This window comes from Microtus pennsylvanicus, chromosome 14 (genome assembly GCF_037038515.1).
Source record: "Microtus pennsylvanicus isolate mMicPen1 chromosome 14, mMicPen1.hap1, whole genome shotgun sequence".
In the NCBI taxonomy this organism is placed as follows: domain Eukaryota; kingdom Metazoa; phylum Chordata; class Mammalia; order Rodentia; family Cricetidae; genus Microtus; species Microtus pennsylvanicus.
The window spans coordinates 69411781-69437468 of NC_134592.1; the positions used below are offsets into that span (position 1 = coordinate 69411781).

The 25688-nt window shown below is 38.7% G+C and overlaps 1 protein-coding gene across 16 annotated transcripts in view; it reads right to left on the reverse strand.

Annotated features, from left to right (window-relative positions):
- Dgkb (diacylglycerol kinase beta) overlaps nucleotides 1-25688 on the reverse strand; it is a 593434-nt gene that overhangs the window by 555664 nt on the left and 12082 nt on the right. For 6 of the 16 annotated variants that reach the window (XM_075948555.1, XM_075948563.1, XM_075948557.1 and 3 more), the window contains exon 2: nucleotides 13478-13602. The exons of 6 other annotated variants lie outside the window; for them this stretch is intronic. The gene's annotated coding sequence lies outside the window, so the exon portion shown is untranslated. Of the gene's footprint in view, nucleotides 1-13477; nucleotides 13606-25688 lie in introns of all 16 variants that reach the window. 4 more of the 16 variants (XM_075948554.1, XM_075948562.1, XM_075948558.1 and 1 more) reach the window with 1 other exon arrangement.

Below are 25688 nucleotides of genomic sequence, written 5' to 3' on the forward strand. Positions count from 1 at the left end.
CAGCCTCCCTTCCCCTCTGCCTACAACTCCTTTGGCTCACAGAGACTGTCCTCTCCTAACCTCCCTGTTCCCACTGGTCCCTGCAACGCAGCCACAAACATCAGCAGTCTTTCCTTTTGAACACAACAGCCTTCATGTTCTCTTAAAATCCACAGAAGAAGCAGAAATCAAGGGAAAAATGCATGCAACAAAGATGAACCCAGATATTAACACCTAAACCTACAACCATCCCAAACCCAGATGCCTAGTCACAAGCATAAGAACACAATCAATAACAGTCAGGGCAATACAATGTATCTTCACTAGAGCTCAGCCATCCTACCGCAGTAGGCCCTGAATATTCCAACGAAGCTGAACCACGAGAAAAAGACTTTAAAAGCAACTGTATGTAGATGATAGAGGTCCTTAAAGAGGAAATGAATAAATACCTTAAAGAAATCAAGGAAAACTGTGCAGTGGGGGTGCACACCTTTATTCCCAGCACTGAAGAGGCAGAGACAGGTGCATCTCAGAGAGTTCAAGGCCAGCCTTGTCTACAAAGCAAGTTCCAGGACAAGCTCCAAAGCAACAGAAAAATCCTGTCTCAAAAAAAAAAAAAAAACAACAGAGAGAGAGAAAGAGAGAGAGAGAGACAGAGAGAGAGAGAGAGAGAGAGAGAGAGACAGAGAGAGAGAGAGAGAGAGAGAGAGAAATCAAGGAAACACAAACAATTGGAAGTAATGAATAAATTCATTTTTTTAAAAAGCCAAGCAAAAACAAAGACTTGAGTTGAATGAAATGCTCCAAGACCAGAAACAGAAACATAAAAAAAAAAAACCTCAGAGTGAGGAAATTCTGGAGATGAAAAATTTATGAGTTCAAACAGGAACTACAGAAGCAAACTTGGACGACATAACACAAAGATGGAAGAGGTAATCTCAGGCATTGAATATATGAGAGAAGAAATAGATGCTTCAGACAAAGAAAATGTTAAATCTAACAAGTTCCTGACACAAATCATCCAGGAAAGTTGGACACTATGAAAGGACAAAAGCTAAGAATAAAAGTAATAGAAGAAGGAGAAGAATCCCCACTCAAATGCCCTGAAAACATTTGCAACAAAATTATAGAAGAAAACTTTCCTAACCTAAGGTAGGACATTCCCATAAAGGTACAAGAAACTTACAGAACCCCAAAAAGATTGGATGCAAAAAAAAAGCCCCCTACCACATAGTAATCGAAACACTAAACATACAGAACCATGAAAGAACTTTAAAAGCTGGAAAGGGGAAAAGACTAAGAGAACATAGAAAGGCAGACTTGTAAGAATTACACCTCACCTCAGTGGATCCTTGAAAAGCCAGAAGAGCCTGAAAAGATGTACTAAGCCACAGATTACAACCGGAATCTGTTCAGGAGAAAACTTTCAGTCACCGTAGATGTGAAAGAATCAGATATTTCATGATGAAGTAAAATTTAACAATATCCACAATCGAGCTTTAGAGAAATTGTTAGGAGAAAAATTCCAACTTAAGGTTAACTATGACCATGAATACATGGGAAATAAGTAATACCAAACCAGCAAAACAAAGGGAAGGAAAAGACCATTAATACCACCACCACCACCACCATTAGTACCACAACTAACAACAGCAACAAAATAACAGGAATCAGCTAGCATTGTTTACTGAGATCTCTCAGTATCAATGTTCTCAACTCCCCAATGAAAAAACACAGACTGAAAGAATGGTTGAACAAACAGGATACATCCTTCCATGGAACACATGTCACCATCCAGGATAGATGTTACCTGATGGTAAAGGGTTAGAAAAAAGATATATCAAGCAATTGGACCTATGAGACAAGATGAGTGTAGCCATTTTAATATCCAAGAAAACAGACTTCAAATGCAAACTAGTCAAAATGCACAGGGAAGGACATTACATGTTCATCAAGGTAAAAAAAAAAGTTCACCAATGTAAAATTTCAAACCTTAACATCTATGTCCTAAACTCATGGCACCTAATTTTGTAAAAGAAACATTATTACAGCTTAAATCACATTTTGGCCTCCCCACCCAATAGTGGGAGGCCTCAGTTGATGGGAGAATTAGCACTGAGCTGCACCTGGTCCGGCTGCAGACTTCTAGCACCTAGCCTTCCATACACCTCTTGTTGAGCAGTTACCTTGGGTTTCTCTTGTTGCCCTTTATGTGAATCTTGCCTGAGAGATTAGTAAAGGTATAAAACCTATGCAAAGCATGGTTGGTAAAAATCCTGCACACTGTGATATTTCTTAAATGAGAATTTGCATTTGGATTTGTCCCTTTGAAAGTTTCCTGGGGAGGTTTGGGGGATGCGAAATCAACTTGCTAGGGGTACAAATTGGAAAATAACAAAGAAGCCAGGGGCTAACAGATAGCATCTCAGTGCTGGGTCTTTGTCCCCAAAAGGCTGAGTCCCCCGGCAGCCAGGAAAGGCTAGTTTATTGTTAAGGTGCCTCTGTGTCTTTCCACAGACCAGAGTGAAACCACACCCATTTCACAATATACAGTCCCCTACTTTCTCCCATGAACAGTCAGACAAAACTAAACCAAGCAATAATGAAGCTAACCGACATTATAAAGAAAACAGACCTAACAGATAATTACAGAACATTTCACCCAAACAAAACAAAAGTATCTTCTTTTCAGCACCTAGAACTTGCTCCAAAACTGACCACATATGAAGGCGTAAGTCACAAACAATGCCACACCAATGTGGGATTATGATTAATAGGGTGATATTTATTTAAGGGGGAAAAACTTACAGATCACTGTCCCAGGCAACAGCCCTCTACGCGACCAGGAGTCTAGATGCCGGCGGAGCAGGAAGTGAAGAGAGAGAGGAGAGGGAAGTGGCCGCTTTTTTAAAGGGAGAGAGACCACGCCCCAAGGGGCTGGTATCTCAGCAGTGATAGGCTGGAGGAGTGGGAGGACCTCCCGCAACACCTCCCCCTTCTGTTTAAATAAGAGAGTTCTAAACCTACTATGAAATTATATACAATAAGTATAAATATCCTATTCTAACTAGCTTAGGTCTTGTATAATAAATAACTTGGCCAAGTCATGAGAGAAAGTAACTATATTTATATAGTCTTCAACCCCATCAAAGATCTGAGAAGGGAAATAATGTTACCTGGGTAATTAGGAAGTTCAGTAAAACAACTTCCAAAACATGCAACAAATCACAGAGACAACTAGCTACCTAGGCAATCACCCAAAGTCACATTAGCAGCGTTGAAGCAACCAACTTTGGCTAAGGCCTAACATAACTGACACACCATTTTCAAAGGCAAGCAACTTTCAAAACTATCTTACCCTGTCTTGGCAGGATAAGACAGCCCTGTTTTATCCATTGATGCATGCTCTGTATCTTTGTCAGTGGTTGAGGTATGGGCATTTCTTTGCCCCAAGGCCAGTTCTGCCAAAAAGAAAGGCTCCAGGTGGAGTGTCTTTGGTGCTCAACATTCTCTCGGGAATAGAGTGGTGTTGCCAGGAGCAATTGTGTCTCACTACCACAAAACTCTGAGTTAGATTAAAGGCCATTTTCTACAGCTCTTTGAAGAAGTTGAAGATTATCTATCTATACTGAGTATAATCTCTATATATCTAAAGAACCTGATTAGTCTAATTATAAATGACAAACTTAGATGACTATTAGTCTATATAATTCTCAATATCTATCTAACTTAAAGACTAAGACAATAAACGACTGTGAAACAAATGAGGACAATGACCTCCAAATATAAACAATGTACAAATATACATTGCAGTAGGTAAATATATATCAATACACAAACATTATATAAGTATCTTAATCAGAGGTAGAAATGTACACTGCGATATGGTAAATATATACAATATATATATATCAATACAATATATGTCAATACATAAAAAATGTTTTAAACAGAGGTAGAAACATGAATGCATACAATAGTCAATACAATTTAACTTTGTATCAATATACAAGAATCTATACCAATATATTTGTCTAACAACAGTAACTCACAATTACAAATCTATTATCCCATCATCCCTCTTTTTTTTTTTTTTCAAAATGATCCCTGAGCTTATAAAATTCCTCCCCCAACCCTCAATCGTATACTAATTATAATCAACCCCTAAATGATGTCCCTAAACCCAAGGGCAAACTTTACTGGGAGAGGGGACGTCGTCCTCTAAAATTACTTCCAGCTGTCATGGGGGCGACGTTCTTTCTGGGGGATCCTGTGAAAGTAAAATGATGGTTAAATTTCAAGATCAATGTCTTTTAAAATTTTAGAGGACGACGTGTATTTTGTGCAGGTCTGGCCAAAATGTTGTATAAGATGTGCACCATTTCAGCTAACCAAGTTGGAACTGTCTTGTGCAGCTGGTACCCAAAGCAGGTCTTGTTGTAGCGCTATCAGTATCATGACGTCATATCAACCAGGTGGAGTTGTTATGGGGCCCCATCTTCTTCCTGGAAACTTCAAATGTCACTTCAGGAAAAACTCATTGTTCATTATGAAAAACTTAAGCATTAATCATATAGACATATATATATATATATATTCAATGAAAGACATGATAGATATATTCAATGAAAAGTATGATAGATATGAAGAAAAGCAAAGATGTTTTCTAAACTCATATTTCTTTCTGTCCCATATCATGGCTCTTGACATGAGACAGAAACTCCAGAAACTCTGGGTTTTTCTCTTACTAACAGGCTTGGAATTGGAGAAGGACTGAGCCAGAGTCCAACTTCAAAACCAGCTTTATAAATTTAGAAATATGGTTTAATATTACTTACACAACCCTTTCAGTTTTCTTGATATTTCCTATTGGGCAGGTATTTTTCCATCTGTCAGTATCCAAATATCCAGGGTCCCTTGAATTTTTCAAAGATGAGTGTTTTCCTGTGGAGATAAGAACAGAACCCTGCCCCCATTCTATATGTTTTTCTTACCATCTGTATGAATATCATCATTGTAGATAAGTTGTCATTTCTCCTTTCCAAGAGGTTTCTCCTCTTCAAATCGAAACTTTATTAATTTTGATGGTATCCACAATTTTTCTTCTCCTGTGGAAACAAGAGCAAAACCCCTTCCCCAACGTAGCACATCTCCTGGCTTCCACTGAGAGGTCAGCACATCTTTGAAATAAATTGGTTGATTTAGTTCAGCAGACTTTTCCATTATCCAATGTCTTTCTGCTGCTGTCGTTCCTTTCTCATTAGCGTTGAGAAAATTCAAGGTTAATAAAGCATTATGTAATCTATTTCTGGGGGTATTTTCAGTCCCTTTCTGTTTGTTCAGCATATCCTTTATAGTACGATTTGATCTTTCTATAACTGCCTGACCTGTAGGATTGTTTGGTATACCTGTAATGTGTTTTATATTATAATAATCAAAAAAGCATTTCATTTTCTTAGATACATATGCTGGACCATTATCTGTCTTTATTTGTGCAGGTATACCCATGATGGCCATAACTTCCAATAAATGTGTGATTACTGAATCAGCCTTTTCTGAGCTCAGGGCAGTAGCCCATTGAAAACCTGAATACGTGTCTATGGTGTGGTGTACATATTTTAATTTACCAAATTCCATAAAGTGGAACACATCCATCTGCCAGATTTCATTTCTCTTAGTGCCCTTTGGGTTACTCCCTGCAGGCAACGGTGTTTGATTATAGAAAGAACAAGTAGGACATCTCTTTATAATGTCCTTAGCTTGTTGCCAAGTAATGGAAAATTCTTTCTTTAGGCCTTTACTATTGACATGATGCTTCTTATGAAATTCTGAGGCCTGCAACACACTTCCAATCAATAATTGATCAATCTCAGCATTGCCTTGGGCTAGAGGACCAGGCAGACCTGTATGGGACCGGATGTGTGTTATGTACATCGGACAAAGCCTGTTCCTGATTATGTCTTGTACCTGGATAAACAATGAAGTCAACTCTGTGTCATCTGGTATAAATTCAGCTGTCTCAATATGCAAGATAACTCTTTCTGCATATTGTGAATCTGTAACTATATTAAGAGGTTCTTTAAAATCCCTTAGCACCATAAGGATGGCATATAATTCTGCCTTCTGGACAGAATTATAAGGGCTTTGTTCCACCTTACTCAATTCATCTGACTTCCGGCCGCCAAGCCGAACTCGCGGCTGCGAGCCGGGAGAGGTTCTAAAACCAAACGTTGGGTGCCAAATTGAAGGCGTAAGTCACAAACAATGCCACACCAATGTGGGATTATGATTAATAGGGTGATATTTATTTAAGGGGGAAAAACTTACAGATCACTGTCCCAGGCAACAGCCCTCTACGCGACCAGGAGTCTAGATGCCGGCGGAGCAGGAAGTGAAGAGAGAGAGGAGAGGGAAGTGGCCGCTTTTTTAAAGGGAGAGAGACCACGCCCCAAGGGGCTGGTATCTCAGCAGTGATAGGCTGGAGGAGTGGGAGGACCTCCCGCAACACACATACATAGATACTAAGCAAATTTCAACAGACGCAAGAAAACTGATATATCTCTGTGCATCATGTAAGTTCACCACAGATTAAAGACGGATATCAACAACAGAAAGTTTACAAACTCATGGAAATTGAACAACTCTCTCCTAAATAACAAATGGGTTAAGGAAGAAATGAAAGACTTTCTAGAATTCAATGAGAGTGAAAACAAAGCATACCCACATTTAAGGGACACAATGAAAGTGATGCTAAAAGGAAACTACATAGCACTAAGTGATTCCATTAAAAAAATGGAGACATCTCACACCACCTACTTTACAGCACAGCTGAAATCTCTAGAACAAAAAGAAGTAAACAAGAGGTACATTCTCCAAGAGAGGTAGATTACAGGAAATAATCAAACCGACGGCCTAGATCAAACCATATTGGAAAATCTAAAGGAAACGGATAATTACCTCTACAGTTACCACTTATGAAAATTAAATCAATTTAAACAGTTTAAATAAACATATAACCCCTAGTGAAATGGAAAAAGCACTAGAGTCTACCAAGCAAAGAGAGCCCAGGGCTAGATAGTATTTGAACAGAATTATACCAGACTTTCAAAGAAGAATTACAATCACTTCTACTCCAATTATTTCACAAAATAGAAACACAAGGAACATTTCACCAGGGAACTCCAACAGCTGTTAAAAACTTTCAGTGTAGTAGTGGGATCCAAGTTTAACTCAAAAACCTAGTAGCTCTCCTAAATTTAAATGACAAATGGACTGAGAAAGAAATTAGTGAAAAAACATTTCTCACAATAGCCTCAAATGATATAAAATATCTTGGAAGAAGTCTAATCATGTACATGAAAGACTTGTATGACATAAACTTCAAGTATTTGAAGAAAGAAATTGAAGAAGATACCAGAAGATGGATATAGATCATAGATCAGTAGAAATAACATAATAAGAATGACCATCATAACAAAAGAAACTTACAGATTCAGTAAAATCCCCATGAAAATCCCGACACAACTTTTTATAGACCTTGAAAGGATAAATCTCAACTTCATATGGAGGAAAAAAACCTAGAATAGCTAAAAGCAATTCTGAACAATAAGAGTGAGAGGTGTCACCTACAACCCCTAATTTCAAATAGTACTACAGAGTTATAGCAATGAAAAAAAAAAACATGGTACTGGCATAAACACAAACAAGCCGATCAATGAAATCAAACTGAAAACCAGGCATAATAAACACATATGGATACCAGATTTTTCACAAAGGTACCAAAATTGTGCAATGGAAAAAAAGCACCCTTAACTGGTACTGGTTAAAGTGGATGTCTATGCATAGAAGACTGCATCCATATTTATCAACCTGAACAAGACTCAAGGAAAAGTAGCTCAAAGACCTCAACATAAAGGCATATACACTAAATCTGATAGGTGAAAAAGTGGGGATTAGTCTTGAATGCATTGGCACAGGAGACAACTTCCTGTACAGAACTCAGATATCATAGACTCTGAGAACAGCAATTTATAAATGGGGCCTCATGAAATTGTAAGACTTTTGGAAGGCAAAGGAAACTGACAATCAGACAAAATGTCATCCTACAGATTGATTTTTATCAACTTTAGATCCAACAAAAGACTAATATCCAAAACATATTTTTTAAAAAATCTCAAGAAACTAGGCATCAACAAACCAAATAATCTAATTAAAAATGGTTACAGATGTCAACAGAGGATTAGCAACAGAGGAATCTCGAATGACTGAGAAACACTTAAAGAAATGCTCATCATTCTTATCAAGGAAATGCAAATCAAAATGACTTTGAGATTCCATGCTACCTAAACATTTGTCGTTACAGTTAAGATCAATAAGACAAGTGAAAGCTCATTCTGGGAGGATGTGGTACAGGGGAACACTCCTCCACTGTTGGTGGGAAGGCAAGCGTGGACAGCCACTATGGAAATCAATACAGAGGTTCTTCAGAAAGATGGGAAGTGATCTTACTAAGGGCCCAGTTATACCACTCTTGTGCATATAACAAATTATGCTCCATCCTACTATAAGGACACTTGCTCAATCATGTTCATTGTAGTTTTATTCATAGTAGCCAGAAACTGGAAACAACCTAGATGTTCCTCAACAGAAGAATGGATAAACAAAATATGGTACATTTACACAATAGAGTATTACTCAGTGTTGAAAAAATGATATCATATAATTTGTTGGCAAATAGATAGAACCAGAGAAATTTCCAGAGAAAATCATCATGAATAAAATAACCCAGACCCAGAGAGACAAATTTCATATGTATTCACTTATATGTGGGTATGAGCCATTAAGTATATTATAAACAGGCTACAATCCATTGACCCTCAGGTTAGGTAAAGAGATGGGGTCCTTGAGGATGCATGGATCTCCCTGTAAGAGGGAGATAGAATAGAATGTATGGGTAGACTGAGATCAGGTGTGAACAGGAGTGGATAGGATTGGGTTAAGGGGGAGATGGGAAAATAAAAAAAATAAAATAAAAAATATATTGTAACAATGACTTGATTGACATCATATTAAGGGGTGCAAATATGAAAAATTAAATTACCTCTACAAACTTCATGTACAGTAAACTTGAACACTATTTGTCATAGATATGTTATGTGCAGTGAGAATCAGTAAAGATGTGAAGAAAGACCACTCAAGACCCTTGACTATTTTTCAACACAGCACAAAACCTCAAAAAGTTTTATTTACTAAGTGGAAAGTGAGCAGATAAATGGGCACTGCCTCCCTTGTTTGCTAACCCAAGCATAAACAGATCATCTGGTAACTGCCTGAGTAGAGCCTTCTACAGCATCCTTCTAGATGGTCAAACACTATATCCTGTTTTCAAAAGAGAAGGATTGCTTTTTATGTCTGATCAGAGATTAAAATCTAGAATTTTTGATAGAAATCATCATGACTTTCTCAGCTCATAGGTGTCCACATACTACCTATATGAATCATATTAATCTGCCATGATTGGTCAAATAAAAATTATACTGTCAAATAGCATTTAATATAACTTATATATTCAAATTTATTCACTTATTTATTAGTTGATTAAAGTAAATAACATGAAATAATTAAAACCACCATCATCCCAGTTGGTTAACAGTTGAAAACAAACATCTTTTGAAATCATATGAATTCATTTTTTTCCTGCACGCCAAGTATGTTCAATTCACATGAGTCCTTTGAAGAGGTCAGGTAAGGGTAAATAAGAACTTTTTCCTGCTAATATACCAGAAGCATCTGTTGAGTAAATAATAAATGTTATATAACTACTTTGGCCTTAGTTTGGCTCAGGCAAGTGAAACTTGAATTCAATCAACTCTCTTTAACTGTTTACCTTCCCAGGTCTCAGAACTCAATGCTTCCTGCCTAGCTGCACCTACTTAGTGTTAGTTTGATATTTCACGCAGAATGCTTCCAGTTCAAATAAACAGAATTTCCTTGCCTTCCCATTTTTTTTTCATTTTTCTAAATGATATTAAGGCCATATCATTCACCTTATTGTCTTTAAATGACATGACTTTCTAGTTGTCTCCTCAAACAGTACACAAAGTTTTGCACGATTGTTAGTCCACTGAGCCTATTGGATATGCAGTAGAAATATTTGTAAATTTTCAAGGAAAATAAATCACAATTTATAAACCTAAATATATTTTATTCTTTTAATTTTTGTTTAATTATTTTACATGCTGATTGCAGGTTTCCCTCTATCCTCTCCTCCCATTCCTTTCCCAACCTCCCCACTGCCCTCCCTGAATCCACTCTTCTTCAGGTTCTGTTAAGAAAGAGGAGCAGGCTTCCAATGGGTACCAACATATGGTGGCGTCTTAAGTTTTGAAAAGACTAAGCACATCCCCTTGCAGTAAGGCTGAACAAGAGAATCCATGATGAGGTAGGATCCCAAGAACCAACCAAAGCATTAGGGACAGCCTCTGTTCCCATTGTTAGGAATCACACAAGTAGATGAAACTATACAACTGTCACATATATGTAGAGGTTCTAGGTCAGTCCCATGAAGGCTCCATGCTTGCTAGTTTAGATTCTCTGCGTTCCTATGAGCTAGGTTAGTTGTTTTTATAGGTTTTCTTGTGGTGTCCTGGACCTCTCTGGCTCCTACAGTCTTTCCTCCCCTGTCTTTAGCAGGGTTCCCCAAGCTTGACCTACTATTTGGCTGTGGAGCTGCATGTTTCCATCAGTGACTTGATAAGTCTTTCTGATGGCAATTGGGGTAGTCATCAATATGATCACAGGAGATGTCCAGTTCAGTCTCTAACTTTATTCAGAATTACATTTTCATGCACTGTGTTCCATTTAACCATACAATAGTCATTAAATTTCATGTTTAGGAAAGAACTCATCAGTGTTGGCAATTTCTCTTTTCTATTTTATGTGCAAAGAACTGTGCTTAGGACTACAAAAATACTTACAAATAAACTTTTTGGTTTTAGGCTAATATACTCACATATAAAGAATCAACGAGACCACAGTTAATTTTAAAGTTCTTGGCTAGCTAAAACTGCTAAGGAAGTTTCAGAACTGTGTGTCATGTTCCAAGGAGGCTTATGTGATAGCCAGCTATAATTTGGAATTTGAACAATTCTACTGTCTTATTTTAAGTGCAATTTCCTTTTCCAATGCTCTGGGCAGTCACACTAACTTCACACTGCCATTGCTGCTGTGGATGGCTTGTCTGATTTGCATGGTAGTAGTTTATAATGTATATGTAAGCTTTGTTTTGACAAGTTCCCAGAGAACCAAGCTCGTAGCAGATGCTTAACACATATGTTTATTCGCCGGGCTCGCTGTACAATTTAAAGCTTTCCTAGGAAATGATTAAATGATACTCCATAGTGCAGAGTTCTCCTGACAACATTCTCTTGAGGCTTTTGGAAATATTGCTTGTAGGATTAAATCATCCTTGGGAAAAATTAAATCAAACTCCTAGCTTTTAGGGGCTAATTTCCATTTTGTATATTTTCCATCATAATATTTTTATGTGAGTCTCTGTTCAAAACAGAATTTGTATTTGTAACAAAATTTGTAGAGAATGGCAATAGATTTTCATCCTAACTAACTTGAAACTTGTGATTACCCCAAAACAGGAAGGGAAATAATAAATTGTTGATAAAATAGCAATGGGTATACACAAATAAAGACAGTCAAAAATCTATGTAAATCTGAAATTTGCAAGAAAAAAAGCCATGCTAATAACAACTCAAACTGCCCCAAATTTCCATTTCTACCTTTTGTCTTTATTGCCTTTTTTCATAAATGGGATAGAGAGTAAAATCATTTACTTTTTATTAATCTCACTTGTAAAGGCTCTGATGTCCACCCCTTAGCCCTCAAAGCCTTCCAGTCACCAACCTCTGTATTGTGCTGAAGTATTCTTAGGTTGCTAGAACATCTTTAAGCACTAGTCCTTCTTGGGGCATAAAATGTTCTATTAGCAGATATTTATGATTTTCATGGTGTGATCTATTAATATATTTTATAAACTACATTTGATTCCCTGTTATTGAACCAATGAGTCTCTCACATGGGCTAGTAAAGGGATGCCAGTTAAAAGAGCCCACACAATTCTATAACCTGGCAAAACCAAATTGATTCTAGTTTAAATGCTGTAAATCATTATAGCTTTGTGCTTTAAAGTCCAATCAGTTATTTGATGATAATAAATTAAAATCCAGTGGCCTCACATTACCAGACAGAAAAAAAAATCCATGCACATTCTGGATATACTGTTTCAACAAAAGAGTAGTGCATATGAAATGATAGCCCACCACTGTGAGTGATGGTATTTTTCGTTTTTCCTAAAGAATTGCAAATAAAAATGTTCTGTGTTAATATTTTTTTTCAAAATATCCATCAGCTAAAATGTAGAGTCTCTTCTCTATTTGGCTGGCATGTCTATGTTGTTTGACAAAGCTTATCTATTGAAATAACATAACATGAAATGTATTCTGCATCCGGAAATGGATATAGTAAAGTAGGTATTGCATGGTAGAGCTAGATGTCTCCTTGTTTACATCACTTCATATGAGATATTGTCCCCAAACTTGAAGCATTTACTTTTTTCTTTCAAGCGCTTTAAATATTTTATGTCTTAGCATGTCAGAATCTCGTAAATTAGTATGTCTTATGTAAATATTTGTATATTTGATATGCTTTAGTCATACTGGCACTTTTTTCAATATCTGGAATAAGTAATATATAAAACTTAAACATTCGTCCAATGATGTCATGTATGTATGTCAAAAAACTGGGCAACTACTATTTTATGAAATAAAATGTCTATATTAATGGTGCCTATAGTTGGAAAGAAATTCAAGTATAATATCCAATTTTTCTCAACAGTAAATTAATTCTACTGAAATACTCACACTGTATAAAATATTTATATGATGAGTTGAAATCCTTACAGATGAAATAACTCACAAGGCACTCAAAATAATAATGCAAGCTGGCTGTACATCTGATCCTTGCTTTCTCTTACAAAAGGATTCAATTTTTCTGCAATTTCATTTGATAAATAATTATCTACTTCATCGTGTAAATAATTCAGATTCTTTGGTCACTGATATGGCTGATGGTTAAAGTCACTTGCCACAAATACTGATGACTTGAGCTTGGTCTCTAGGACATAAGTGGTGGAAGGAGAGAGTCAGCTCTTGCAAGTTGTCCTCTGACCTCCCTATATGTGCCGTGGGAGTTGTGTGCCAACACATGGGTACACACACACACACACACTTATAAGAGTAAAACATTTCTAAAGAAAATGCCAAGAGCCTTCATATTACTTGATAATTCCCAGTTGTGTAAGTCACCAGTCTTGTTTGTTTCTGTTTCAATATTTATGTTTCTATGAATCCTCTTGAGATTTCGTCTTGCGAAAGAAATTTCCAGAAAGAGCTGCATCTTATAGTGAGCCTTATACATGGCTGGTTACCTGATTGTTGACATCGAGCTTCAATCTTTGGTGCTCAGATCAGGCCGTCACTTCAATTTTCTTATAACTCTTAAGACTTGCTTTGTGTCCTAATATGTGGCTGATTTTGGAGAAAGTTCCATGAGCTGCTGAGAAGAAAAGCTATTTTTAGCAATTGTTTACAATGTTCTATAGATGTCCATAAGGTTGGTTTGATTGATGTCATTTTTTAACTCAAGTATTTCTCTGCTTACTTTTGTCTGGATAATCTTTCTATTAGCAACACTGTATTGAAGTCTCACACTATTTCTGTGTGAGGGTTAATATGTCATTTTAGCTTAATAGTGTTTCTTTTATGAACTTCAGCACACTTGAAATTGGTGGGTGAACAGAATTATAACATTCTCTTGATTGATTTTTCCTTTAATGGGTATGAGGTATCTTTCCCTCTCTCTTCAGATTCATCTTTGTTTGAAGTCTTTTTTTTCTCAGAGATTAAAATAGCTATCCCTGCTTGCTTGATCTCATTTTTTTTTGTAATACCCCTTTCTATCCTTCACCCTAATGCAATATCTGTCCTTGATTGTGGGGTATGTATTTTGGGTGCAGCAGAAAGATGGATCCTGATTTCTAATTTAATCTGTTAGCCTGTATCTTTTGTGTGTGTGTGAATTGGTTGACCAAAGCAAAATGGACTCCATAGTTTTGTGGGGTTTTTTGTGGGGGCTTTTAATTCTGATATGTTTTTAATCTTAGAGATCTTTTTGTTTATTTGTTTCTATTTTGATTTCCATTGTGTGTATGTGTGTGTGTGTGTGTGTGTGTGTGTGTTTAAGAGAGGGAGAAAGAAAGCAAAGACAGAGTTGGATAGGTATGGATGTAACAGGTTTTGATGAAGGCGGAGATATAATCAAAATATATTTTATGAAAGAAAATTTAAATCAAAAAATAAGCATAAGAATAATTTCAACTATTCAATGAAAAACCTGTCAAAATAAAGTTCTTGCAGTTTCTAGAGAGTAGACAGGCAGCTCAGTGTACAAACAAGAAAATCATCGACATTTATTAGAGTTTGAAAACAGGCAGTGGATCTCTGGGTGTGACTTCCGTCTAGTACTGGCTGCTGAACAGCAGATACTGCCCGGAGATGTTCCCATATTCTAGGGATATGGATCCTGACCCACTTCTAAATTACTATTGATCTGTTGTGCCAAATTCTGATGGAGTAGTGGGTTAACTGGTAGAAAAGTGAACATGAAAAAGATATCAATCATTTTCTGAGAGAATTGTAAATGATTTATTTCTAAAAGAAAATCAAATAACTCCTGGGTTATGTGTATAGTGCGTGTGTGTGTGTGTTCTACATTGTTCAAAGTTCAGAATCCACTCCCTTGTGTTACATTCACCACTCCTATGTCTTGTGGCCAATTTGACTCTGTTTCCTCATGCTTAAACTCACACTTTCTAATTTCATGTTAATCTTTGCTGACTGATTGATACCTTATTTTATTAAATGAGTAGGGGAGGGGAAAAAAGAACCCAATTTCCCAGCGAACTGAATTTATCTTATATATTTGAAATGCAGGTTTTCTTTTGTATTTAGATTTAGGGCTGGGGACATATGGGGTGGGCACACGGCTGCCACAGGGCCCATGTCCAGGTCAGAAGACAGTTTGCAAGCTTCGTCCCCGCTCTTTCACCATATGGGGAATGGCGTCAACCTCGGATCAAGCAGCTTTCTGACTCCTTCACCAGATGCTCTTTGAAATCTACTTAACTGGGCGTGTCCCGAGCAAGAGATTTTGATGATCTCAAGTTGTGTGACTTCTTAGAGAGAGAAGTATAGTTGAATAAATAGAATGTGGATATCATTCTCAGTCTTGAGAGATGGAGAAAGAGTGAGGATGAATGACTGATGAGGCTCTGAAAAGATTCATATTCTCTACAGACTCATATTCTCTAAAGATTTATATTCTACGGAAGGACTAAATCTTCCTCTCAAAATAGCAGTTATAAGAGGATGTTGGTAGAGCAGGCTTGGATAAAAGGGAATATTTCTATTTTAAATTCCTTTTTTTATATTGCACATAAAATATGGACCCTATGTATCTGATCTGGTTGAATGATAATGGCTGAAGTTTTTTATTTCTCAAATGTATTTAGTTTTTATGTCGGCGGGGGTTGTGGAGAAGCAGGATGTGCATGCCTCAGTCCTCATGGAAGAGGTCACAGGACATCTTACAGGAAGCAGTTCTCTCCTTGTAATGCCTGTGTTCAGGGGCTTACTCAGGTCAGCAGCTTTGGTGGCAAGCCCCTGCTGAGGTATCTTACCAGCCCTGACAATTTATGAAGAGTGGAAGATAGCCAGGAATGTAGCTCAGTGGTGTACCCCTCACCTGATAGGCCTAAAGCCTGGGGTTTGATGCCCAGCACCTCAGCACATGAAAATTAAATGTCTTATTAGGAGCATAAAAACAGGTTTTCTTGGGGGAAGATATTGTTAGAGTGGAATGTTTCAATTGTAATCCCAATTTAAGATGCTTTATAAGAAACATATTTCTCATTCCCACTTTCTGACTCTGCCCAACCTCTTTTGCACTCGGTACCTGGCTTAAGAGAAAAGATTGCTTATCTGTTCTACAGACCAGTAATGCTACGACAGATCCTATCATTGCCTTCTGTGGACAGCACATCAGATTCTTACGTCCCATTAAGACCCGCAGAATTGTCCACCTTTTCTGATAACCACACTAGCAAAGCAAGAAGCAAAGCTTGTGCTTGGATGGCCATGGACTTCAGTGTGCTCTTTATCCCCAGGGAGTCAATAAGCCATGAATAAACAGAAAGCCATGTCATGCTGACCTCCCTTACCGTAGAACTTCTCACTCGGCTTCTTAAAAGATCTGTGCTTAGGCTGCCCTGCTTCCTGGACGGAGATAAATAGGTTCTGTGACAGCCTGACTTTTTCTGAGGCAGCACTCAATTCATCACCCTGCTCCTGAAGCACATTCTCCAAGTCCGGACAATAACATCCCGAAACTTTCAGAGGGGAAAAATAAACCCTCATCTCAGGATCTGTAAATTATCGAGAATAGCCATGAATAAAGTGAGGATGAATCCTGATTCATGCTTTCAGAACAACCTTGGGAAAAAAGGCAGTTCATGCCCTTAAGGCCATTGCTCAGGAGAACTCAGACTAGAGGAAATTAGGCAGAAAACAGAAAAGATATTAAATATTCCTCTTTGTGCCATTTTAAAGAATTCAATTATTGAATATCTCTGCACAGAACAGTATGAAGCCGGTAGTTCACCACCTGTCCTAAAACGCTTTCTTGTAATTATGGAAAATTGAGAGAAAAAAACACAAGGACTTGGAACAGAAAATCAGTGACATTTGAGAGAAAAGGACTTAGTTAGAAAACCCTTAGGAGTTCCAGGGAGCCCAGTACAAAAAACTTCAGCCCTCTTCAGTGTGGAAGAATCCTAACCTGAAAGGACCTGTCACTAAGAAAGATGTAGTTCAGGTCACTTGATATCCCTTGACCAAAGTAGAATCCAAACCCATCTGTGTGGGAAGGGAAAGAGTAGCTGCAGGTGTGGGAAGGAGCACTCAGCTGTCAGGCAATCACCATTCTCAACCATGAATAACTGCTACTACATAGAGCATCTCTTCTACTCAGGGAACTCCGGGACCAGTGAGCACTGCAGGCACACTAACGTTTATTATGGAACTGATAAACCATATGCCAACAGGCATCAAACTACAACAGCAGCATCTAGATTTGGGGGTGGAAAACGTTAACAAAAAATCTTTTCTGAAGGAGAGAGAGAGAGAGAGAGAGAGAGAGAGAGAGAGAGAGAGAGAGAGAGAGAGAGAGAGAGAGAGAAGAGCTATTCCTGGAAACAGAAAAGAATTTAGATGGAAGAGGCTGTGTTGTGAGGAAAGTCGTCCAAAAATGGAACTGCTCCTCAGCAGTAGAATACAAAGAGAAGGAAAGTAAAGAGGCAGAACTATCAGGTATACTCAGTATATAGTCAAGTAGACTCGTGTGCGCGGATGGGGAAGAGTGGGAGACAGAACTATCCGGTGTGCTCAGCAGGTAGTCAAGTAAACCCGTGTGCGTGGTTGGGGAATAGTGGGAGGCTACCAGAACAGTACCAGAAAACACACCCACTCACACCAGCGTCATTCCAGGTAGCACTTGGAAACAGGTCTATGAGTTTAGGCTTAAAAATGCCACAGTAAATGCATCGCTCTACCTAATATCACATGAAAATGAGAACATGCTCATTGAACAAGTCTACCTAAGTCATACAATCAGCAAGCACTGATGCTAGGATTTTCTTTTTGCGGGGAGGGGAGGTGGGGGGGCACTGTGCGATGCATTTACTGTGGCATTTTTAAGCCTAAACTCATAGACCTGCTTCCAAGTGCCACCTGGAATGACGCTGGTGTGACAAGGTGAATGGAAACCCACAGGGAAAGGATGTCTTAATTTGTCCAAATGTCAGGCCAAAGTGACGATGCAGTTTGTTTAGTGGGAAGAGAAAAAATAGAATCTCCTATTGGAAAGATGAAGTAAGAATAGAAAAAGAAGGATCAGGCAAAGAAGGGTTTGCAAATGTGGCTGCTAGAAATGAAGAGTGTAGAACTTAAGAGCACACTTGAGGAAAATTAGTGTCTAAAATTGTCCATGACTGGATCAAAGTGAAAAGAAAAAGGCCAGAGAAGAGAAAGGAAAAATCAAGTGACAGAATGTGAGTCAGGCACTCTGGAGACTGGGAGCATGCAGGAAGAGCAGGCGTTCCTAGGTGAGTGGTACCCTCATACTGGGAAAAGAAATTGGAGGGACCTAATCATCTTAGTTCTGAGTCAATGCTTAGCAGCAGGACCAGTCTAGAAGAAACTAAGAAGTCTCTCGGAGATATTTAAATTAAATCCATTAGCTTCATAAAAATTAGAACAAACAATGAAGCTGAAAAGATTGCTCAGTGGCTAAGAAATGCACAGAAAGAATGAGGATCTGAGTTCAAATCCCCAGCACTCCTTGGATACCTCTAAATCAAACACTGGGACAAGGGACCAAGGGATTGAAGACAAGCACATCACAAGTGAGGTTCCAGATTTAGTGAGGGACGCTGTCATACAGGAATAAGGTGGAAAGGAGTAGAGGTGAAGTCTTCTGGCCTCTGCAGTGCACTTGAGCACGTGCCCAGGCATGCTCATGCACATGCACACACATATACACACGTACATGCACACACATATACACACGTACATGCACACACATATACACACGTACATGCACACACATATACACACGTACATGCACACACATATACACACGTACATGCACACACATATACACACGTACATGCACACACATATACACACGTGCATGCACACACATATACACACGTACATGCACACACATATACACACGTACATGCACACACATATACACACGTACATGCACACACATATACACACATACATGCACACACACATATACACACGTACATGCACACACATATACACACGTACATGCACACACATATACACACGTACATGCACACACATATACACACGTGCATGCACATACATATACACACGTACATGCACACACATATACACACGTACATGCACACACATATACACACGTACATGCACACACATATACACACGTACATGCACACACATATACACACGTACATGCACACACATATACACACGTACATGCACACATATACACACACGTACATGCACACACATATACACACGTACAGGCACACACATATACACACGTACATGCACACACATATACACACGTACATGCACACACATATACACACGTACATGCACACACGCACACGCTCACTGTTGTAAGCCCTGTCAAACTGCACTTCATAAACTTCACTACTTTGTATCTTTCTGTTTCCCAGATTTTCCTGAAATCCAGACAGAAGTAATCACTCCCCTTAAACACAGAGATGGCTCACTGTCTCCAGCTCCCATATGGCTGACCTAGAGGTCCCTCTGCTCACAGAGGCCGGTGTCATTTCAAGTCTGCATGACCTGGCCACATCAGAAAGACTCCTTATTCCTCAATCATACATGATGCTCTAAGGTCAAAGGCAATGTAGCTTTGCATACCTGACACCCACCACCCACCTACTCTTATGACGGCAACTGTCTGCTCCAGCCAGTATGGGCTCCCCTCAGCTCTCAAATTTGCCTTGCACTGACCTCCTTTTACACTTCTCTATTCATTTTTCCCTAGCTATCACATGTCGGCATATCCTCAGAGCTGACTTTATGATTACTTCCTAGGCTTTAAACTCTCTGGACCAGATCAAGTAGTAGCGATAGGGGGACATTTCCAGCATGCTTTCTATGTTACTTATCTGGTTATCCAATTTGTGTTTTCTCCACTTGAGTCCTAATCATCGAGAATCAATGTTTCTGTCAACTGGTTATTTCACTACGGCACTGAAACAGTCCTTGGGGGTCAGTAAAGACTAGCTTTTTGCCTACGCCATGGCCGACCCACAGCCATTTGTTTGTCTTCTAAGCAGCAAACTACAAATTCTCCTAGTTTTCCTTTTTGAACATGACTTGGCATCAATGGTGGTGGATCCTCGTGCTGTTTCTTCCTTTCTTCCTTTTCACCTTCCTTTCACATCTCCTCCTCTCTTCTATTGTGAAAAGATCTTGCAGATGGCTCAATAAGTAAGAGCAGTTGCAACAAAAGTCTGCAATATGTGTTTGATCCTTTGAGCCAATGTAAAAAGCTGACATATTGGTGCATGTGTGTAGTTTCAGTTCTTCTATGGCAAGACAGGAGCTGGGCTAGGAAATTGCCCAGAAGTCCATGGCCCAGCACGTAACATCAAGTCGGAATCAATAGAAAGATCCAAGCATCATAGAGTTTGAACCATGTCTCATAGCCATTTTCTGGCCTCTAACACATATCATGCCTGTGCACACTGACACACACCATAGATACATCATAAACACACATATAATTAACTAATTTAGGGATGGCTTATAGTGGCCTCGGAACTGAACTCCTCTATTTCTGCCCTGTTCCTGTGTGATTGCTCCAGCTCCCAGGCCTACATGCAATTCTATTTTTGACAAATCCCCTTATTTAGCGTTATACCCTACTGCTTATTCAGTGCCACCACTTAAAATCTCAGAGGCATTTCCAATGTAAGTCGTTTGTAGACTAGCTCGAAAAAGTTCAGAAGAAAGCGTATTTAAAATAACACTCACCCTCATTCATGTTTTCTTCTTTACTTTTTTCTTTATCTTATCAAGTCTACATTGCAGAGCCACGTAACTGAAGGTGTATATAAAATCTTATAACATTCTTAATGTTTAATTTCTATCTCTTCCAAGAAAACCAAAATTTGTAAGAATACTATTTCAGTAGTATTTCTGTTGCTTAGAACAAACACTGCCAGGGAGAGCATCTTCCGAATGCTTTTATGAGACCTAGTGAGTTGGCACAGTGGGTAAAGACTCTTGCCTCTCCAACCTGCTGACTGCGTTTAATCCCTCTAATAAAGATGAAAGGAGCGAGCAAACTGGACAAGTTCTTCTCTGGCCTGAACAACACATCTGGCAAGAATATCCACACTTATACTCATGCATGTACTTGTTTAAAAAATCACTGTTAAATTAGTTTATAGATAATTAATGTTCGTCATACTCACTAAACTGAAACTTTAGTCTGACAAGTTGTTTATGTGTTTATTTATCATTTTTTCACAGCTTCAAGATTTTTTTATTAAATACTTTGGACTGCTTTACTAAAACAATATCAGCAACATAATATATAAAAAGCTTACCGAGAACAAAGAAGTTTAAAATGGCAAAAAGAAGTAAGTTACCCAAAAACAGTGAGTTAGAAGAATTGATAATATGTAAGCATGTTTGATAATTAAGTAATTACGAATGTATTTAGAGCCAAAATAACATAAATGCAGTAGATTATATTTAATGGAAGAGTGAGTAGGAGACACAAATAGACATCCCAAAGTCATCATGAGACAGCTAATGCAATTACTAAGGTGTTTGTTCTCTTACTTGTATAAACTACTGCTGGAATCTCCTATATCATCCATTAAGTCCCCTCCTCTTTTTTAGTGTCTTAAATCTGAGGGGATCCATTTCCAGTCCTGTGTGACTAAGGAGCCTTGCCTGTGAAATATGCAAGGGCAGAGCATTGTTTATAATCCATTACATTTTGTTCAGCAGCTACAGTCAAACTATAAAATCAGTCTTTCTGATGAGTTAGTTCAAGGAAAATAAGAAATGAAAAAAAAAATCACTGATAGACCTAATAGGACTTGAAGGTGGAATGAAGATAAAAACCCGATGAATCTAAAGAGAATGCGCGTTGATTCTTCAAGTTGTGCTGCTTCGTCCTCGTTCCCCTGAAAACTGAAGGCAGAACATTTGAAGCTAAGCTTCAAAGTTGTCTGCATGTAGCCAGTGGAGTGGATCCTCTTACTTAACCACGGAATTTAGAAAAACAACTGTACGAGGGCCAGTTCGCAGGCATGTTTCCTGTCATGATGATCTGGGAAAGATTAGCAAGATTAGATTGCTTGTGCCTCAGTGGGCACAGCTGTAGCAGAGAGGAAGACCAGATAACTAGGGCCAGGGACTGCTCATAGCCCCTGGCTCACCGGTCTCACAACGAATCTGCCATCTGGTCCAGAAAATGCATTCTTAATATTGACTCTCTAAACCAGTCAGAACTGAAAGCTGATTTGGGTTTTAGCACTAACAAGAATGAGGTCCATGACTCAGCTGGTTTAGCAGTTCGTCTAATTTACTAGTAAATTACCAAATAATCCTTTCAAAGAATAAACATAAGATTAAGAATGCAAGTGAGTAGATCCTGCCTGAGGTTTTGCCTTATTCCACAAGAGGTTGTCTCCAGAGTTTAGTGTTACTAGGCTCCCACACAGAGGTGGGGATCCCCCTTGCCATCACAGAGCAGAATTTGGCAGTTGGAGTGTCTGGAGCCATCTAGATGGGAGGTCATGTCTGAAGCCTTTCCTTTTGGGGAACTCTGTTGTTCTAAATAAAAACACCCTCATCTTACCTCTAGTGTTTCCAGTGTAGAGGGGCTGGCTATGGCCTCCTGTCACCCCCACAGAAAGAGACAGAAGAGCCAGTTCAGTGAACACACTGGTGCTGAATTTAGAAAGTTGGGTTACTCATCACACCTGCCAGGAACAAGCACTCCCTGGGCAATGTTTGGCTAGCAATATTTTATCCATTATTCAGGGGGAAAAGAAAACAAGTCGTCAAAGGAATCAAATAATCATTTATATTCAATCACTTAGCAACTAAAACAGAAATGGAAAGAAAAGAGTCCTAAAATAAGGAAGTAAAATTCTAGTTGTAGGGTGGAAAACAATCAAATTAGAGGAATCTGAAAAACATAGGACACAGGGAATTCTGGCCAGATCAAACTAAAAGAAATCTTTTACTCATCTATCAAGGAAGTCATTTACCTAAGGTTAAAATTATATTTTCATCCTTGCTCTCTTTAGCATAGCATAAATATCATACTAAAATGCATTTACCTACCTCTCTCAGTAATACCTAAAAGCAAATACAGAAAAAGTTACAGACACATATGCACACACACACACACACACACTTCACATCAGTTTATCATAATTTACCATACGATAAATCTAACAGGATATTGAAGTGTGGCAATTTTTGCATTCCATGTAGTTTTCATTACCTTGTAAAACTATATTCTTTAACTATCACAGATGAAATAATGAGGCCAATACTATACTGCATTCCAGAAAAAATTGACTAATTATACTTTTTAGGTCACAGATAACCTTATTTATATTATTTAGGCAAAGTTACACAGAAGAATATTATTATACCCAAGTTTACAATCTGAACAATGCGTGGGTGCGTGCTCACACACACACATATACATACACACACAAATACACACAGACACACGTCTAGAGACAGAACATTCTATAAAGTGTTATTCATAAGCAAGAAGACCTGAGTTAGATCACCCAGAAGCCCTAAATACAAGCAGCAGGCAGTGGCACACACTTAAAATCCCAGCACTGAAGAGGAAATGACTGAGAATCTTTAGGGGTCACAGACCAGCCAGAGTAGCCTTATTCTAAGCCCCAGGTTCCAGTGGGAAACCTTGCAAAAGCTCAGAGTAGACTCCTTTCCTTAGCAACAGAACTCAAGTTTGACATCTTGGTCTCCATACACTTGTATACACAAGTGCATGTACCCATGTACGTATGTATACACACACACACACACATCACACATCCATACCCACACATACCTAACTTAATGACCACATCTAACTTAAGTCGTTAAAAGTGTTGAAATACCATCCATGGTCTCTTAGCCTGGAAACAACCTAGATGCCCTTCAACGGAAGAATGGATGAAGAAAGTATGGAATATATACATATTAGAGTATTACTCAGCAGTAAAAAACAAGGACTTCTTGAATTTTGCATACAAATGGATGGAGGTAAGCCAGACCCAAAAAGAGGAACATGGGATGTACTCACTCATATTTGGTTTCTAGCCATAAATAAAGGACATTGTGCTTATAATTCATGTTCCTAGAGAAGCTAAATAAGAAGGTGAATCCAAAGACAAACACATAGGCATCCTCCTGAATATTAACCTTCATCAGGTGATGAAAGGAGACAGAGACAGAGACCCACATTGGAGCACCGGACAGAAATCTCAAGGTCCAAATCAGGAGCAGAAGGAGACGAAGCACGAGCAAGGAACTCAGGACCGCGAGGGGTGCATCCACACACTGAGACAATGGGGATGTTCTATCGGGAACTCACCAAGGCCAGCTGGCCTGGGTCTGAAAAAGCATGGGATAAATTTGGACTAGCTGAACATAGAGGACAATGAGGAAGAATGGGAACTCAAGAACAATCGCAGTGGGTTTTTGATACTACTGCACGTACTAGCTTTGGGGGAACCTAGGCAGTTTGGATGCCTGGATAGAGGTGGGCGGTCCTTGGGCTTCCCACAGGTCAGGGAACCCTGATTTCTCTTTGAGCAGATGAGGGAGGGTGACTTGATCGGGGGAGGGGGAGGGAAATGGGAGGCGGTGGCGGGGAGGAGGCAGAAATCCTTAATAAATAAATAAATTTAAAAAAAAGTGTTGAAATAAGGTTGTAATCACTACATTTTCAATTCAGTTTAATCTCATTTGTTCAAAGGTGAGCAGTATGTTCAGAGATCTCCACAACAAGCAACACACAAGTATCAAGTGTGAGAAACTCAAGTGACACGCTTTCAGAAGCAGACAAAAGGGGAAAAATATTGTGGCCCCAGAGCAACAATTAAGAGACAACAATTTCAGGCAGTGGTGGTGCACACCTTTAATCCCAGCACTCGGGAGGCAAAGGCAGGCGGATCTCTGTGTGTTCGAGGCCAGCCTGGTATACAGAGGGAGACAACAATTTAATCACTGCCAATAAAGGGAGCATCCAAACTCACACAACATTTAATTCAGTACTCATTAGATGGCTAGTTTGTGCCATGTACTTTTCTAATCATTGAAGAAGTTTTTTGTTTTGTTTTTTTTCTTTGTATTTTTAAAAAACTGGCAGGACAGTAGGAGGGCAAATCAAATGAAAGAGAAACCATACAGCAAAGATGCTGCAAGCAGGAAAAGTCTCAGAGAAGATGGTGCCAAGTAGAAAAGAGGAATAAACTACTTGAATAATAGCAATTTTCCTGTGATAATAAGATTTAATGCTCAAATGTTAAAAGCAAAATAAAAATAGCAGAGAGAAAACACTGTTAAAATACGTTTTGTTTCAGTGAAGCAGTAACTTCAGGTGTGGGCTATCAGGTTTTCAGGTGCTGCAGGGGAAAACAAAAAAGAAAACACAGTGTGGGTGCCCATAAAAAGAACTGAAGGGAGAAGAATGATCCCCACATCTGTTAGGACCCCAGTTTTCACAGCTCCGTGATTTGGGGCAGTATTCAATAACCCAAGTGAAAGGCAAAGGCAGAATTTTCGGATGCTCGGTTGAGGTTTGGTCAAATGCAAAATGGAAGGAGAAGGGCACAGGAAATGAAGATGTTGGGAGAGAGAAATTGAAGTTGTGTGCTGGGTCTTGTCTGGATGATAAGCGGAAGGAAACAAGGACACAGTGGACACTGTCTTCTCTTT